At 43.1% G+C, this 14068-nt stretch overlaps 1 protein-coding gene across 16 annotated transcripts in view; it reads right to left on the bottom strand.

Annotated features, from left to right (window-relative positions):
- Positions 1 to 10305, bottom strand: part of casz1 (castor zinc finger 1) — a 445565-nt gene extending 435260 nt beyond the window's left edge. For 11 of the 16 annotated variants that reach the window (XM_078238639.1, XM_078238637.1, XM_078238654.1 and 8 more), the window contains exon 1: positions 10083 to 10305. The gene's annotated coding sequence lies outside the window, so the exon portion shown is untranslated. The remainder of the gene's footprint in view (positions 1 to 10082) is intronic. The other 5 variants (XM_078238648.1, XM_078238650.1, XM_078238646.1 and 2 more) reach the window with 3 other exon arrangements.
- Positions 10306 to 14068: the final 3763 nt, after the last annotated feature.

Below are 14068 nucleotides of genomic sequence, written 5' to 3'. Positions count from 1 at the left end.
AGTGGGTTGAGGCAGGGACATCAACAACATTTAAAAGGCAGTTGGGCAGACACATGGGTAGGAAAGGTTTAGAAGGATATGGGCCAAACGTAGGCAAACGGGGTTAGCTTAGGTGGGCTTTCTGGTCGGCATGGACCAGTTTGGGCCGAAGGGCCTGTCTCCATGCCGTAGATTCTACGAAGTGGGCAAAAACTGCTGAATAATTGTGACATTTTCGATTCCATTAGCACACCATCAGGATCCTGGGAAGCAGAGGGTAAAACGGTAAAAGGAGATTTGGACATACCTACAGTGCGTGCAGAGTTTGCTGAGTGAGTGAATAAACAGTCTCAAATGATCACTTACAACACGGAATGCCAGAAATGTTTAAGCATTACAAACATTATGTACCAGTATTGAATGGAGCAACCCTCAGCAAATTGAGTGAAATGAAACCATACTTTAAATTGAACATCTTTTTCTTTTATATCTTATTTGCTCTTCTGTTGATTAGAGAAGGCAGATGAAATTTATCTTCAGTTTTGTTAGTACTGTATTTATGGCATTGGTCACAGAAGATTCATTAACTTGTAGTTAAGATACGTCTGCTATGTTAAAAGTTGAATTTATGGTTTAATGGCAATAGCAGCCCTCGGTGGATCCCACCGTATGATATCAGAGTGATTAAAGTCTCATCACAGTCATTGTCAGATAAATGGATTACATTTACACACTTGCTGTCTTATGTGTAGGGGGATGGGGGTGGGGGGGGGGGGGGGGGGGGCTTGACTGTACGCCCTACTGCAAAAATTGCCGCTGACAGAGCATCCAACAAATGGGAATTATTTTTAGAAATGAGTCTAAAGTTTCACCCATGTTGGCTCAATTATAAACTTGTGCTAAGAATTTTGTGAGTATTTAGTGTTGTCGGGATCGACCTGGACACATTCACTCGCTGGGGGCCTACAAAATCCTATACATGGACTGTAGGCCCAACCTAACACAGTCTGCCCCCAGAGTGAAGTTCATTCGAGGAGGGGTAATCGATTTAAAGAGTTGCATTATTTCCCTCACACCCTCACTCCCCCCCCTCCCAATGCCCTCCCTCCCTCACCTTACCCCATTGCTTCTCATGTCAGCTTAGCTCAGTTGCCACACTCTCAGGTGAGTTCAAGTTCTTGCCCAGGTTTGGATCAGGTTGCCCAGGTTGGTGATTCAGGAGGACTATGGAAGTCTCACAGCACAAGGACCAGCAGCCTCGCCAGGCCACACACTGATTCATATCATTGGACTTGTGGGATCTTGCTTTGTGCAAAATGGCTGTGGCAGAAGCCAACATGAGAAAGGTTATTGCAACCCCAAAAAATGATTAATTGCGTATGAGGCACAAACAAGTGAAAATCTTCTGTCCTTGTGACAGTAAACATTAAAATAGTCCAAAACAATGTAGCAATCCAATTTCATGTGCATTTTTCTGTGAAAATGCAGTTGTTGTTGTAACAAACTATCGATCGAAAGCTGCTTTGTGATAACTCAATTCGTATTTGTCAGTTAAGATTTTCTTGTCAGGCCTGAAGTGATCCAAATAGGTATGACTATGTACAGAATGGACCTTTGATGGGCAGTAAAACAGTGTCAATTTGACCATATTTGTACACAGGAAAGACCAATAAAAGACAGAATTGTAAAGTTTGAGCTGTCAAAGTCCTATTGATAATAATACCTTTTTATGGTGGTTATAAATGAAGGCAGCCTTTTATAGAAAGTTACTTACTTATAATCAGTATCAAAATGTTCTTTTGCACTAAAAGTTCCTTTTGATTTCACTGATCTGTTACTTGCTTGTCATTGACATCTGGGAGTTGCTGAAGTGTGATTGCTCTGGGATATTTGAGCCCCAAACCGCAACAGCAACATTTCCCTCCCATGTTGGGAAGAATCCTGCAGTAGGAATTGCCACTTCACACTTTTAATTCCTTTGCAACTAATTCAAGCCTGATATGAACAAGACTTTGGAACAAAATCCAAAATCTTTGCACTCCCATATCCCAGATATGCAGCCGTTTCAATCTTAATTTCAATCTTAAAAGAATAGCTGCAGTCAGTTTACCGAGGCAGTTCAGCCAATGTGAGTGACACCAATTTTCAGAGGAATTGAAGTTCGCCAAGGATTGTACACAATTTTGGTCCCCGTATTTGAGGGAAGATATAGTGGCATTGGAGGCAGTTCAGAGGAGGTTCACTAGATTGATTCCAGAGACAAGGGTTTTGTCATATGAAGAGAGATGGAACAGTTTAGGCCGACACTCTCTGGAATTTAGAAGAATGAGGGGAGATCAAATTGAGGTAAACAAGATGATAAAAGGTATGGATAAAGTAGACGTGGAGCGGATGCTTCCTCTTGTGGGGCATTCTAGGATGAGAGGTCATAGTCTTAGGATAAGGGGCAGCAAATTTAAAACAGAGTTGAGGAGAAACTACTTCTCCCAAAGGGTTGTGAATCTGTGGAATTCGCTACCCCAAAGTGTGGTGGATGCTGGGACAGTGAGTAAATTTAAGGAGGAGTGAGACAGATTTTTAATTGGTAATGGGTTGAAGGGTTATGGGGAGAAGGCAGGAAAATGGGGAGCATATCAGCCATGATCAAATGGCGGAGTGGATTCGATGGGCTGAATGGCCTAATTCTGCTCCTATATCTTATGAATTTATGAAGAATGCAGAATGCAACATCAGAACAGGAGCTATTCAGATAAATCTTTCCCACCAATCTATTAGACCATGGCTGTTCTGTACCTTCACCCCATCAACTCACTTTCGATCCATAACTCTTAATTTCCCCAACTACCAAAAATCTAACAATCGCAGTTTTGAAATTTGCAATTCACCGAGCTTCAGTTTCTTAGGAGATAGTTACAGATTATCTGCATTCAGCACCGTTTTTCAAATTAAAAAAAAACCCATTGTTGTTGATTATTTGACAGTGGGCCCACAGGACAGTCTATCTATTTTGTAAACGGCCTCATTTCTGAAGTTAACACCTTTGAGCCCAGTGTTTGACACAACAGAGGTGCTGAGGTTTTTAAAAATGTTTTAACAAGAGCCAACAGAACTTCTTTAACGGACAGATTGAGGTTCAGATATGATGTACATCTTAAATAGATTTCTACCTTTCATTCCTGGTAACCCATTCATCAAATTTTTCCTGTCCCACCTCACACTCTACTGTATCCCCCATCTCTCCGTCACCACCCCTCTGCATGCACTACCTATGATGTGGAGGTGCACTACCTATTAGCAGGAGAGCAAACATGTAAAAGGTAGCAGTGATTCCCAATCTCAATGCTCGTAGCATCGGCACAAACTGGCTGCAGAAAGGCTTTGGGGGGGGGAAATCACTGAAATGCATGTTAACAAATAAGAAAAATCCCTACGACATGTTGGGAAATAGAGGTGAAAGGAAAGTCAGCGTTAGAATGACTTCTCAGTTCGACCACTAAGGTGTATCACGTCACCTCAGATGGCATATGATGTTGACTTGTTAGCAATGTCAGGCCAGAGCGAACCCCATGTATGATGTGCCGTTTGGAGTGTAGCACTATGTAACGAGAGAAGAATAAAGTAGGGTGACCCTGAAGAGAAGAGGACGTAATGCGGTTTAAACCGACTGAATTCTTCATTTTTTTTTATTAAATAACTGTCATAACGCTGAACAGAGCTGTGAGTAACTGCCAGAAAGCAGACTGGAAGCATCTGCTCCTTCAACCACATTACCAGTCAATTTATAAGTTTTTGTATAGTTAAATAATACATTTATGAGAGGTATATAACATGGAATTAATATACCAGGAAGAGCAGAAACTGGAGTTGAAGTCTTTGCAATACAGAAAAACAGAGGCACTCGAGGGAATTTGCCAACACTGGTCTAGCACATTGCATGTTCAGCACTGAAATGTGTATTTTGTTTCACAAGTGAGCAATGTAGCCTTTTCTCATGACTGAAATAAAATCCAGATTCCACATGCGTGTATTTGTATGTCTAATACTTTTATTTATTTTTAAGCAGAGGAGGGAAAATGCCGACACTAGTGATTGAATTACTATCTGAGCGATATTGGGTTGTAGGTGTCGTGGCTTTTCTGACTAGTTGCGAGAATATCATTTTCTTACAGAAATTCGTAAAGTGTAAGATTATCAAACTGATATCCATGATATGAAATCCACATGCCCAGAATAAATATAGCACAGAACAGCGATAAACTAGAACAGTCCAGAAAAGCCAGCCTCGCTAACTTCTTTTCCCAATCATGTGGCAATATTTACGCATATACAATGGAACCTTTTTATAGTAAAGCATAGTTCAAAGCACACGTCATCACAAAAGAATACAAGATCAGGAGCTTTGACTCCTCAATGAGTGCAGAAAGTGATGTGATACTGTCCACATTAAACACTCAACGCAATGAGGAAAGGGTACACTGGGCACTGCTGTTGGTGGCTCAGATATTTCACCCAGTGAGTAGCTAAATGTTACGAACCAGGACAGCCCCAAATTCAACTCACCAGTCTTTACTGAGTTAGCTGTTCTCAGCTGAGGTCATGGCAGGGTCATGACAACTGGCCTCAGCATCTTTGGCCCTCAAAGCCAGTGCAGTGCCCCTGCTCCCGATTGGTGTTTGGTGGAAAGACATTGGCACAGGTGGTAAAGCGAGGGCAGAATCTGACTTTTCATCGTGATGCCCCTGGCAGCTGAATACCTCACCAAACTCCATGATCAAGGATGACACTGGAAGTGTGATCACTTGCATCGGACACTGGAGGGTGTCTGAAGTCAACACCTTGGGAAAGAGTGGAGAGAGAGGAATTGGAATGTAGCTGCAACCAAAGAATCAGGAAATAATGTCTTCCTGACATTGATGGAAAGAAAGGTTGGAAAACCATCCGATGCAATTTATCTCCTTGGCTGTTTCATGAAGTTGTGAATCTGGATTGGAGCTGACTGTATATTTGTTCGAAATGAACTGAAACTGAGTGCTTTCCTACAGCTGAGCTGGAGTGAACATATTTTTAAAATTATGCAGTTAAAAAATGAGTGCAAAAGCAGATTAGGCACTTTATGATTGGAGGCATTGGTTTCCATCATGGTTGCAACAAATGTTCCAACAGATTTTATGATGGAATAAAAGATTGTACATTGCACTTTAATGTTATTCAAGTCCCCTATCTCCACTCTAACTATTACCCCATAGATAAATGATTAAAGCAGTTCAAACTTTTTCCAATTCATTTTCATCTGATTAAATTGCAGACGCTCTAAAATTCTAAAAACACAACACCCATCTTGACATGACAAGATTCGATAGGGTGTAAAGGAAATCTAACTTGTCTGGTTAGTAAATTTCGCCACAGTTAGTCGAAAAATTATAAATTTCATATTTTTCTTCATTAGAATTGGATGTTGTAAAAGCACAAATGTGTATATCCACAGAGAGTGACTTAACATCCACAGAGAGCGATTTAACATTGAGAATTTCTGTGCACCTCACTAGCCTTATTTCCACAAGCACCACTTTCGGTCCCTCAATCTGCCCTTGCCATCATTTCCTGCCGCTATCACACAGGCTGCCTTCACCTCTACTAAGTTTGAGACTGGCCAAAATTCTTCCACAAATCATTTCAAAGAGGGAACTTAAGTCGCAGCCTCTTAATCATTTTGCTGCTTCTTAATAATCTTTCCATTAAATATTATCAGGCACAATCCCATTGCCCCTTACAGATTAAACAAGAGCATATTAGTGTTCAGCTTTCTCTCACTTTAACAGATAGAAATTCCATAACTAAAGCATCATTTCCATCAGTTACACAGCAGGTGAATTGGGACATTAGTTTTTTTTGTTATCTAATTGGAATTTTACTTTATTCACTGTACAACAGATGCCACTGCATGAAATTACCCATTTGTCCTTGGTCAGCTGAGGGATTGTAATATTAATCTTACAATTTAGATGAAATTTCTATTTCTTTCCGTTCAACATTCGTTATTTTCCATTTGACAAGAGGATGGTTGACAATTGTTTTAGGTCCCTCAGTTGCTTTTTATTTTTAACTAAGATATTACACGGAATGAGTTATTTTTTCCCTCTTTGTTTTGCATTTCAAAACAAGGTAAATGCAAAACAGGTGAAGGTGTTTAGAAACAGAGAGAGTTAAGGATCATTTGGACTGCTCCAACATGAAGCAGTTCATATGAACACATAAAACAATTAACAGCCACAGCAAAACAGAGAGGAAGACAGAGAGGGCCCGTGTAAAGGAGAACACTCAGGAGGTTTTTGTATAAGTAGATGTGAAGTTTTGACCCCGTTTTACTTGCTTCCTCAGCATCATCTTGGATTGACTGACAGCTGTCAATCAATCAGATCAATCCATCCCACCCTCCTGCTGTGATTAGGAAACAAAATCTCCTACCGAAATTACGAGTCTGTCTCCTCTGCTGAAGTCTCATGTCTGAAGATCTGTCTCACCTTGAACAGTGGCGGGATTACCCGGTAATGCTAGCAATGCTTTCTCATTCCTTTAATACTTATTAAGAATGATAATTAGCTCTAAAGGGGCAATTCGTCACTTTCCCAGTGCATTTTTCCCCCCCATCTCAAAGTCATTTAGGACATATCGGTGGAGGCAGACAACAACACTGGCCCAAGGGCAACAGGAGGGGGGGAAATGTTAACTTTTCCTCTGATGTTAACTGGATCTTACAGTCTGACTACAAGATCTCATTTACAGGAAAACATGCGAGATTATTTTCTCCCTCTACTGCAAACACAATGAAAGAACGAACAATGAACAAGTTTTGTTTAACTATGTAAATTATAAGGGTTGGTGCACACGGTGCACAAGACCTTCGGAAGAGCCAACGGCCCAGTTTTGATTTTAAGCTGATTGCATTGAAGGCTGCAGTGTCCTACCCCCTCCCCACAACAACTGACTGTCATTTGTAAATCAACACCAGTTTAAATTAACTCGCCATCACGCTATGTAGTGTTCCAGTAGATTTCGAATGGTGAGGGTCAGGAAATAATATCCCCATATCAATACCACGCACAGTACAATTGAGATTAATAATTACACAAATTTAAACAACCCCCTTCTCTCCTTGACTTTGATATTCAAGTCGAAAGCTCAGGATTAAGTCTGGCACACTGCAGGATTTCTGAATCATCCGTTTTCACCCTGATTTTGGCTGCACCTTGGAGGATATAACTTTTTAATTATTGACTCTTAATTATACGAACCTCCGATTATGTGGACAAATACATTGCGATTCTGGCTTAATCTACACTGCAATTTGGAACGGCTGATAAGCAAACAGTAAAGGTTGAAAGACAGAGAGAGAGAAAAAACACATCTATTTTTGCCACACTCAATCCTGAACGGCGACTTTTAACTATAAATTTCTCTTTAATAAATCTGTCAGCCGTTTTACACAATGATAACTTCTATGTGACACTTTGCAATGGCTCTGCACGTTTCTGGGGAATATTGTGGGATATCTCAATTGAAATTAAACAGGTCAAAATTAGACTCGTGTCGTATTTTACACAGGAACCTGATACAAACAGCAAGAAGGAGATAAAACGGGGAAAGAACTGAAAGTACGTAGCTTTAGTTTTAAACTGAAGTTTTCCCCGACAAAGTATTTGCTGTTTTCCCTTCGGAACATCTTTTATAATCCAGTTAATGTTTTAAATTGTGACACAAGATAAAATAGCGAGATGACTGTGCTCGAAGGGGGGGGGGGGGGGGAGAAAAAGGTCATTAATTACTTATGTAAGCTATTTCTTGAAAAAGACAATAAGCCTCCACGGTCGCCATGGATATGACATATTTGGTGGGAAAACAACACAATCATTAAGCAATGAAGCGAGATGGCAGAAGAATGCGTCGCCTTTAAGGCTATATGTATTATAAAGGCTCATCAAATCTGGCGTTGTAAATTCGATCAGTTTATGTATCCATGGAAACCCCGGGCAGATTATCATCAGCAGAATTAAAAATGATAAATTAAACAAGGCATCGAGGGGAGGAGGGCGGCGTTCGCTTGTAACTTGATTACAAAGTTGCTCTTAAAACAATGGCAATTTCCAGCGGCTGGAGGAGAAACTTTGTTTTTAACTAGAGACGATTTCAAGTGATCTCCCCAGTTTGAAAAAAAAGCAACTTGCTGTCCCTGACTGCCCAAAGTGACCAACAGAACATTTTGCCAACACAGAAAAAAAAGGGAATTCCGTTTAAATGGATTGATTGATCGGCAGAAAGTGAGGGGGGAGGAAAGGGGGGGTGACAGCGGGATGGATTTTTAGGATTGCCTCGGGTCAAACATTATCTCCTTGCTGGGCTGTTTCTAAAAGTCTCTCTCCCTCCCCTCGTTCCCTCTCTCCCTCCTCTCTCCTTCCCCTCTTTCCCTCTCTCTCTCCCTCCCCTCTTTCCCTCCTCCCTCTCACTCCCCTCTTTTCCTCTCTCTTTCCTTCTCTCCTCTCTCCCTCCTCTCCCTCTATCCTCTCTCCCTGGAAGCTCCAAGCCCTAGATTGATTGATCGCTCCGGCACCTGTTATAATCGGAGGGAAATTGTCCGGCCCCTTGGAAAGAAAAAAGGATCATTTTCGCTTTCTGTTCAGAAAGTGCCCCATTCCCCCCCCCCCCCCCCCCACTCTCTCTCTCTCTCCAGCAACTGACGCAAACTGCAAATCACACTGCACATTCTGAAAATGCCATTGTAAAAATAACCTTGTTTTCTTTCGCCCCTCGCAGTGCAAGAACCAAATAATCTCTTACACCCAGGAGTAATTAGGGCTTGCGATCGCTGGGATCGTTCGCACGGAACTTTGTATCGAAGTATGCTTGCCGGCACAGAGAGAGAGAGAGAAATATCCAGTAGCCTTCATTGGGGATCAGAATGATAGTAATGAACTTTTACACCGCTCAGAGTCTGGGGGCTGGCTGACAGGGAGCGGATCCTATCGATGGCTTTCTCCTTACCTAACCCTCCATAATCAACTGATACTCGATCACGCTACATACATCACACACTTGAATAGCAGAATCGCTCTTGCTAAACTTATACACGGCAAAATATCCCCCCACACTCAGATTTAAGCAATTCTAGTCCTCCTCTAAGCCCCTCCACACACACACAACCTGTCGATATGTATCACTTATGACAATATTTGAAACAGGATCGTAAATTAAACTCATCCTGCTTGCCCTTAAACACAAACACACAGAAAAGAGAGAGTCTCCGGCTCTAATCTATCAGCCTTGTCACAGATAAACCCAATGCCACTCCGGAGTTGAATCAGTAGGAAAATCACAAGGTTTTTTTCTGTTTTACACTCATTGCAAGATCACACTAAACTCGGGAGAGTGGTGGGAGGGGGGGAATGAAAAAGAACATCACCACCACAGCCCCCCCCCCCCCCCCGTTTCCATCCACATCCTGTCATTCCCAAGCTTTTAATAATTTGGGAAGTAAGAGTGGGCTGGTGCGGGGAGAGGGGGGGGGGGGGGTAGATCCACGTAGAAGATATTAAACTCAAGCAGAGTGAGCGATCGACAGAGTGCCTAAGACAGATAGATATCACACACAGATAGATATCACACACACACACACACACACATAGACAGAAAGCCAAGATCAAATTGAAGTCAGAGCAATTAGAAGGCACTACATTATCCTCACCTTCCTTGCAGACCACCCCCCCCCCCCAAAAAAAATACAAGTTTGCAACCTCCCCACTGGATTGACTGAGGAAATAATTTAGGAAGGAAAGAAGATTTTTTTAGGGAGGGGGGAAATAAATAAAACAACATGGTTTTAACTTAACCTATAATTGATTGATCGCCGCACACACACACAGATAGACAGAATGACAAGATCACATGAAACTGGCAGCAACAGTGAGACACACACACACACTTGTCTAAAAGCTTACTGCAATTGTCAGGCTGCTATCCAAGGGCAAAAACAATTCATTGATTTGGGGGCTTTGTAAAGGGGGAGGGAGGGAGGGAGGGAGGGAGGATAAGGGGAGATCTGAGATCCTTACCTGCACTTGGGCTGCTTTCGGTGACTTTTCGTTCTGTGTTAGGATGGTTGGGGTTTTTTTTGGAGCATGCGCGTTGAACTTGGTTGGGATTTTTTTTTCCGTATTATTGAATTTTGTCCATTTCTCCAACTGGGCGAAAACCCGGCCTGGATCAGGGCAGAGCTGCGGAGCGGGAGCCGCCCGGGGAACCCCCCCCTCCCCCCACTTCCCCTCCCCTCCCCTCCCCCCTTGGCCCCGCCCCGCCACTCATTGGATACAGCCCGTCACCATGGAGATCGAACACTGAGACAGGGAGGGGGCGTGGCCATTGCGTCAGGAAGTCCCGCGCAGAATGCCGCCTTTGAAATGCAACAAGGCGAGAGAGTGAATGAAGCAGAAGCTGGGAGTGGCCAGTTCCAGTGTGTGACTATTGTGTGTTGCCAATGAGGGCAATACTTGCCCCTTTACTCCCACCCTCCCCTCTCTAAAGTTTGTAAAGTTTATTTATTAGTGTCACAAGTTGGCTAACATTAAGATAAAAGCAGAAAACTGCAGGTGCTGGAACCTGAAACAAAAAGAGAAAATGCTACAAAATCTCAGCAGGTCTGACAGCTTCTATGTAGAGAGAATAGAGCCAAAGTTTCAAGTCTGCGTGACCCTTACTCAGAGCTGAGGCTTACATTAACACTGCAACAGTGCAGAAGGAGACTATTTGGTCCATCTGAATCCTCACCAACCACAATACCACCCAGGCCCTATCTTTGTAACTCACCTGTTGGTCCCCCTGACATTAAGGGGCAGTTTACCATGGCCAATCAACCTAACCCGCACATCTTTGGACTATGGGAGGAATGATGTGGAGATGCCAGTGTTGGACTGTGGTAAGCACAGTGGGAAGTCTCACAACACCAGGTTAAAGTCCAACAGGTTTATTTTCTGTTGGACTTTAACCTGGTGTTGTGAGACTTCTTACTATGGGAGGAAACCAGAGCACCCAGAGGAAACCCACGTAGACATGGGAAGAACATACAAAATCCACACAGTCACCCAAGGCCGGAATTGAATTCAGGTCCCGAGCGCTGTGAGGCAACAGTGCTAACCACTGTGCCACCGTCCGCCCGTAAGTGTGCCACTATTGTGTGTTGCCAGTGAAGACTGGACTTGTCCCTTTTTCCACCCCTCTTCCTTCTCCCTTTTCTAAAGTTTTCTAAAGTTAAAGTTTATTTGTTAGTGTCACAAGTCGGCTTACAGTAACACTGCAATGAAGTTACTGTGAAAATCCCCTAGTCGCCACACTCCGGCGCCTGTTTGGGTACACTGAGGGAGAATTTAGCATGGTCAATGCACGTCTTTCGGACTGTGGGAGGAAACCGAAGCACCTGGAGGAAACCCACGCAGACATGGGGAGAACGTGCAGACTGCACAGATGGTGACCCAAGCCGGGAATAGAATGCGCTTTGAGGCAGCAATGCTAGCCACTGTGCCATTTCTATTCACCTGCCCTCTCCTACATTTTGATTTTATTTATTATTGTCACATGTATTAGTATACAGTGAAAAATATTGTTTCTTGTGCGCTATACAGACAGAGCATACCATTCATAGAGAAGGAAAGGAGAGAGTGCAGAATGTAGTGTTACAGTCATAGCTAGGGTGTAGAGAAAGATCAACTTAATGCGAGGTAGGTCCATTCAAAAGTCTGATGGCAACAGGGAAGAAGAGATTGAATTAGATTATTGTTAGAGAGTTTATAAGAGTTAGAGTAGAGTTTTAGAAGCATAGAACGAGAGTAAAAGATAGAATTAGAAAGTCTGCTGGGGACAGCTCGCAGGAAGTCACCACGCTCCAGTGCCATCTTGAATACAGTTCCATCTCATTTTGACCCTCCTTCCCTCCCAATTTTAACCCAACATTTCCACTTTACGTGTTATCGTTTCTCTTCCTTTTGCTCTTTTATCCCAAGGTTGCTCTGGGGTCCCTCCTTTGGCGAGTGAGGACTATCAAAATAGTCAAATGCCCTCCAACGCGCCAACTTAAGCTGATCCCAGGAGCAGACGCTGTCCCACACAGCCAAAGTGACAAGGTCAGACTGCGAGGAAAGCGTGGGGCAGTTTGCAAAAAAGGCTGGAAGGTGAATGGGTTTGCGTTGATTTTTTAAAATATAACTTTCAGTGCGAGGGGCTGATTAATTTTATGCAAAACCTGACTTAACACAGCTCAGTGGGAACAACTGGAGGTTTACTTCCACCCACCGGAATCTACTTCTGCAGGCTGTTGGCATCATAGCCCAGTGAAGTCAGTGGTTGGCACCATTTCTGTCAGCGTTGGACCTGCTGAGCTCTGGAGGAATCAATGGCATGTTGCGTTGGCAGGTGTGCAGGTTTTCTGGATTTTCTCTAAGTATCGACCTTCCCCAACTCCCTTCCCAATTGGAGTTCTGTGATCCCTCCTCTTCAAAAGGCAGCCTGACTGACAAAACCCCTCACATCTCATACATTTGCCTGATGGCTTAGAATGTCAATCAATGTATGGCACTCACATCAGTGACTATATGGCACAATCCTGGCTATTCAGTACCATGGCATTACAATACTTTACTTGAAGCTATACTGATCCAAACTTGCTGAACATTCCCCTTATTTTTAAATAGGAGTCAAAAATGATCTGGATGCTTAATATGATGAGATATTCACATGTTAGTATTGTTGGCCATTGCTGAAAGATATAGATTATGGACCATAGCTGCTGCTACACCTGATTTCTTACCACAGAGAGTAGGAATGCAGGAGAGACCAGCAGATGTATGGACACAAACCACGCACTCCTAACTTGTCCTTAGCTGGATTCATAATCAGGGTAAGAGTTTTAACAACACCAGGTTAAGATCAGCAAAGGCAATTTCTGCTTAGACATTTTCTTTTTTTTTATTTTCCTTGTCAATTTTCCCTCTTCTTCAGAAAGGATTAAATCCTCACTGGGTAAAGTTCCACAGACAAATGCTTCATAAATACCTCAGTGGATGCACTTTGGAGCGATTCGTTGAATTCCTTGTTGGTCGCTTTTGATATGTGAATCCTGGCAGTGAGTGCCAAGAGGCTATTTAACACTGGGGGCATCACAGCTGAAACTGAGCCTGTCCTTATCTGACATTGACACTTTCCATTCAGGTCACCGGGTAGCTGTCCTAACTTCACCTTCCCAGCCAGGAATGCTGACTCTTGTACTCAGCATCTCTCCTAGTCAAGTGTCTACTACCCAGCTTCATGTATCCATTTCTGTTCAGAACCATAGCCAGAGGTGTGAAGGCAGGTGTCTAAACCAGACAACTCTGGGTAGTAGGGCTCATCAGCCTTACTTGGCAGCCTGCTTAGGTGAAGGAACCCTGATTTTAAAGCCCCCAGCTATTGTGCACATCGATTGACAGTGTGGAAGGTCACTGATAGGATCAGCGATGTCAAGGGTGGATGAGACTCTTTAGCTGGCTCGGTAACTCATCTAGAAGAAGGGCAACTCCGCAATCAAACCTGCATCCTTTCAGCTGCCACACTTGTGGAATGGCATTGTACCAGTGTAGCATTAGTTGCCTCGGATGAGGGAGAAATTTTGCATAAACCCCACCCACTCTACTCAACATGTAGGTCATCCAACAAGTCATCAACTCAGCACCAAATCATAAAGAAAGATATTTCATTTACACATCACCTTTCACAACCTCAACACCTCTCAATGCATTTTGGAGCCAATGGCAGCCAAAGGGAAGATGGCAGCCAATTTGTGCTCTGCAAAGCTTCCACAAAGGACAATAACGTAATGATAAGATAATCCAATAAATCGATGTTGGTTGAGGGATAATATATGTCCTGGTCATGTGGGAGGACATCTCTGCTCTTCAAATTATTGCCGTGGGCAATCAGGCAAAGCATGGGTTTAACATCAGATCCAAAAGGTTGCACCTCCAACAGTACAGCACTCCCTCACTGGAACGTCAAGGCGTGGGACCCACCACCT

The sequence above is a fragment of the Mustelus asterias genome, chromosome 22 (assembly GCF_964213995.1).
Source record: "Mustelus asterias chromosome 22, sMusAst1.hap1.1, whole genome shotgun sequence".
NCBI classification, from domain to species: domain Eukaryota; kingdom Metazoa; phylum Chordata; class Chondrichthyes; order Carcharhiniformes; family Triakidae; genus Mustelus; species Mustelus asterias.
Note: the sequence above shows the minus strand (reverse complement) of the source record. Positions and strands in the feature narration are given on the sequence as shown.